The 5,415-nt window shown below is 37.8% G+C and overlaps 1 protein-coding gene across 1 annotated transcript in view; it reads left to right on the top strand.

The window, feature by feature from the left end:
• MTUS1 (microtubule associated tumor suppressor 1) overlaps positions 1–5,415 on the top strand; it is a 161,428-nt gene that overhangs the window by 131,348 nt on the left and 24,665 nt on the right. The gene's annotated exons all lie outside the window — the stretch shown is intronic.

A 5,415-nucleotide genomic window follows, 5' to 3' on the forward strand; every position in this document is an offset into this window, starting at 1 on the left:
CTGGGTCAAATGGTATTTCCAACTTTTTGAGAAAGCACCAAACTGCATTCCAGAGTGGTTGTATCATTGTATACTCCCACCAACACTGAATAAAGGTTCCAATCTCTCCACAACCCCACTATCATTTATTGTTTCCTGCTGTTAAACTTTGCTATCGTTGCTGGGTGAGATGATAACTCATAGTTGTTTTGATTTACACCTCTCTGATAGCTAGGGATTTTGAGCATTTCTTCCTGTGTTACATCTGAGTTTCATCTTTGGTGAAGTATCTATTCATTTCCTGTGCCCATTTTATGATTGGATTGGTTACCTTTTTCTTGTTGAATTGCTAGAATATTCTGTAAATTTTAGATATGATTCCCTTACCAGATATGTCATTACCAAATATTTTTTCCCAGTCTGTGGCTTTCCTTTTTACAGTTATGGAGAAGTTTTTTATATGCATAGGGATTTGATTCAGAGTTTAAGAAGTATTATTAAGTTAAAATACATTCATTATCTAAGGAGCTCTGGTGCCAGTTGGTTACAGTGGTAAACTCTAGTCAAAGAGTCAATTGTTTGAACCTGTCAGAAAGAATGAGGTGATCAATTCCATAAAAATTAACAGTCTGGGGAAGCCCACAGTCAGTATTCTGTCCTATAGGGTCTCAGCAATTCAGAATTGACTCAGCGGCAAGGGGTTGGGCTCTGTTTTTGTTATCTACTCTAGGAAACTAAGTGTTCTGCCAAAAGCTGTGCACAAACTCTAACACCTAACCAGTGTAAGTACCTTGTTATTATTGTTGTTAGGTGCCATCAAGTAGAGTATGACTCATAGTGACTCTATGAATAACAGATCTGAACCTTGTCCTGTCCTGTGCCATTCTCATTATTTCATAAATACTTGAATCAGTTGCAGCAGTCACTGTGTCAATCCATCTGGAGGTTCTTCCTCTCTTGCACTGACTCTCTGCTTTTCCAAGCACAATGTCCTGCTCCAAGGAATAGCCTCTCCTGACAACATGCCCACGGAGATAAAGGTTTGCCATCTTTAACTCCAAGAACTGCTCTGGCTATACTTTCTCCAGAACATATCTGTTTGTTCTTTTGGCAGTCTGTGAGATATTCAGTATTCTTCCCCAACATCACTACTTAGAGGCATCAGTTCTTCTTCTGTCAGCCTTATTCATTGTCTAACTCTCTTAGCATGTGATTAAAAAGGTTATTACCTGAATCAGACACACTTTAGTCCTCAAATTGAAATCATTACTTTTCAATAATTTGGAAGGGTACCAGATTACAGTCTTTCCCAGTACAGTACATCTTCTGATTCCCTGACTGCTGGTACCAAATGTGTTTATTATGGATCCAAGTAAGATGAAGTCATTTGATAGCTTCAGTCTTTTCTCCATCTGTCATGATGTTGCCTAGTGGTCCAGGGGTGAGAATTTTTTGAGAATCTGAAAATTACACTCCTTATGGAATGTATTAATTTTATCACTGCTGTACTCTTGACTACAGAATTGCTTTAAGAAGGCTATGTATATGAAATTAATTTTTTTAAATCCTTGCACTTTGAGAGTTCACTTTTGAGCTGAAGAGGTCTAGAAAGTAATTGTTTCATTATGTTTTAATTAATTGCCCACTTTTCTTGTATTGCTTGGTTTTTTTATCTTGCTGAGTTGATTAGAGTCAATAGCCACCTCATCCTTAGCTCACTCTGTTTCTAATCGTGTCTATTCCAGATTTGAACTTTGGCAGGTGATATTTGTAAGGATATTCTGTTATCTACTGTTGTTGTTATGTGCCACCAAGTCGACGATGACTCATAGCAACCCCATCCACTCCACCATGACTCACAAGGAACCCTGTGAACAACAGATCTGAAACAGACCATACCCTGAGCTATCCTCAGGTGTCTCATATAGTCCTGCCCATTGTTACAGTCCCTGTAGCAATCAATCTTCATGAGGGTCTTCCTCCCTTTCTCTGATCTCCCACCTTTCCCAGCAGGATGTCTCTTTCTAAGAAGTGGTCATTTCTGACAGTATGCCCATATGAAATGAGATGAAATTTCACCATCCTTGCCTCTAAGTAGCATGAATTGTTTGCTCTCCTGGCAGTCCATGAGATATTCAGTACCCTTCTCCATCACCACAATCCCAAAGAATCAATTCTTCTTCTGTTGTCCTCTTATTGTCCAGCTTTCAGGTGCTTGGCTAGATATTGAAAATACCATCGCTTGGATCTGGTGCACCTAACTTAGTCTTTAAACTACCATTGCTGTTCTGTTCTTTGGACTTTTAGAGGCAAATTAGTGGTTTCTTACCTTGTTCTGTCTGGACAGTAGTCTTTTATCAGTATAGATGCAAATTATTTCCAGTCTTGTCTATTTTTGATAGTCTAATGAGTTATTCTTCCTTATCATTTCAATTTGTAAAGTCAAAGCTTGGTTAATCTCTGAAATATTAGCTCTTTTCCCTAATGTCCTTTGTCTTGAGAAGTGTTGCTCAAACATTGTTGTAAAAGTTGACTTTGCTGAAGATTTGTTTCCAGTTCTTAGGCCCAGCATTTCTGATTCAGTTGGTTTGTAATAAAATTTAAAACTCTATGACTTTTGATAATTGCTTATGTGATATTACTGTGCTGGGAGCCTAGAGTGGAGCCTCTCCCACATAAGAGACTGTGTCAAATGTGCACCAAAATAGAGTATCAAATAATATAAAAAATAGTTCCAACTGAGTTGTGTTCATCCTTATAAATTTTTTTGCATCCCAGGATTTTTACCAGGTCTTTTTCCCTATAAAGAATTCTTAGTGCTAAGGGAAGACAGTGATGATTAAGAAGAAGAAAAAAAAAGTTTGCTGTGGAATCCATTCTGACTTAAAATCACCTTTTTTGTTAAAATCAAACTCACTCTTTTGATTGAAATGTGATTCCTTTAAAGTCCAGGCCTTTACACAGCACATTGTTAGTTATCCGACCTTGTGTTCCACTCAGGTCCACTTTCATTCCAAAATGATGTTTTCATTTGCCTGTGGAATGTTTGCTGTTTTGATAGTGGTGCATCTGGCTTGCATCATTTTGTTGAAAACTGAATAAGTATGGAAATGGTAATCATTTTTTATGCTTTTCTTTTGGGAGGGAATGAGGGAAGAACACGGAGGCTAAGTGGGTATCCATTTGGCCCCTACCTATAAATATCAGCTGACTGGGCCTTATCGTCATACCGTATGTGAATAATACGTGTCAGGACTAATCATTGTAGGGGGTAGTTAGATCATTTTAACCTATTTTGTCTGGCAAATTTTCTCTGTTGAACTACAACAAGAAATTAAGCCCTAATATAGAGAGGCTTCCATTGTATGTATATAAGAATTAACTTCTCCTTATATATCTCAAATTGGAAATATAGCCCCTTAAGTAATTCTTCCCCCCTGTGCTCTGGGTTTAAAAAAACAACAACAACCAAACACTGAAAGACTTGAATTCTAGTCCTGACTGTGCCACTTTTATTCATTACTTAGTAAGATGGTAATTCTTATACTCTATGAACTCACAGTATTATTATATTACATGAAATAATAAATGAGAGCACTTTATAAAGTGCCGAGTTAATATTAAAGATATACAATAAGGTGGCATTATTTATGAGATTGATTTAGTGTGGTGTAGGCATTTTTGTAAAAAGTAAATTCCCAATGAATTATGTAAACAGAAGGCATTGAAGTTGTTCATGTCAATTCATTGATGCAGTATCTAAGAGCAGTTTGGATGCCATTTGTAACTAATTTTGAAATATTGACCTTTGTCTACTATACATCTGCCAAACTTCTTGGACCTGTATACTAGCAAAAAATAAATTTTTTTAGTTGACTTTTATTCAATCATTCACATATACTTTGTTTTTCTTAATTACAGCTGATCAATGGTACTTACTAACATCAGATACTCTATCTTGCCTTTCCCTTCACTGATCCATTAATCTCTGCCCTCTTCCCATTCTCCCTTCTCATCCCTATCAATCCTCCATGATTGTTTCTGTGTATAAACCTTCCAGATTTTTTTATGCTAATAGAATTCTCATGAATAGTTGTTTGTGCCACAGATAGTCCATGAAGACTTATTCTATGAAGTGAAACAGTAGTGTTATATTTAACTTTATCCTCTCAAACTATATACATAAAAGCAACTTGTGTTAATTCCTACATTACATACCAGGCCATAGAGACCCAGACATTGGAAATGCCAGTGCTAAGTAGGTCTCTACCCTTTCGCTGCTGTTCATTATATAATTGCCCTTTGCAAGGAGGGTAAGAGTGGTGGTGAATGGCATAATGGTAATTTATTATTTTGGTTGTGTTCCATAAAGTTGGAACTAGCCCCATAGCTGACCCTCTGGTGGGTTTTCAGAGGCAATAAATCACAGTGGAGAAGATTGTATATCTTTCTCCTGCCGAGCACTTGGTGAATTTTAACTATGTGCCTTTGGGATTGCAGCACAGCTAAAATACTCCTATTTTGTTCTGTTATACTTGCCATCTCCAATTTAAAAGCACCCAAGAACCCAGTTTAAGGGAATAATTAACATAGTTACTTCCCCAGGAAATGGGCCCTGATATATAAGCCTTTACTTGATAAGTTGATATGAAGTACTTACACTGCTTTAGTAGAAGGTAAGTCGCTAACTGGCACTAATGATTTGCCTTTGACTACCAAATGAAGTCATTGGTGGTTCTATCTTGCTCATCAGCACCACATAAAAAAGGACTGACACTCTGGTTCTATAAAGCTTACAAAACCCTATGATAGGGCTTGATTCTACTGTGCAGCACGTGGGGTTGCCATGAGTCAGAGTCAGTAGCAGGGAGTTTGGGTTTTGGTTCATGGCAGAAAATAGTATTACTCTTCATCATTTTGGAGAAGAGATATGAGAAAAGTAAATTATAAACATTATATTTCTCTTGAGATGTTATTTGGTATTTGTATGCTGTGAATGAAGAAGAAGGAGGAGGAGAAATGAATCAAAGGCCTACAGAATTAAAACCAGTTGCCTGGCTTCCCAAGAGACACAGAGCTGAGCATTTCTCTCTGAGATGGTGCAGAGATGGGAGCTCTGCTCAAGGAAGGATATATTCCCAGAGGCCTGCTGGAAGCTTTTAGGGAAAGTGTGGGGCAGGACGGAAGTGGAGTCATCCTGTCTTCCTGTGTGCCTCTTACTTTCTGTCACAACCTCTTAAATCTGCTTAACCTTTCACATGACCCCAATTTTCCATTGGGGTGGTTGGTTTTTTTTTGGGGGGGGGTTGGTGGGTTGTTTTTTTTTGGTGTTTCTTTTTTTGTTTAAATAGAGAGCGAGCTCAGTTAGCCTAGTGGACAGAAATGATACTACCAAGCCAAAGGTGGGTGACTTTAATCTGTGGGCATCAGGCCTGT

This window comes from Elephantulus edwardii, unplaced genomic scaffold (assembly GCF_000299155.1).
Source record: "Elephantulus edwardii isolate Elephantulus edwardi_28Jun2011 unplaced genomic scaffold, EleEdw1.0 scaffold00128, whole genome shotgun sequence".
Taxonomy (NCBI): Eukaryota; Metazoa; Chordata; class Mammalia; order Macroscelidea; family Macroscelididae; genus Elephantulus; species Elephantulus edwardii.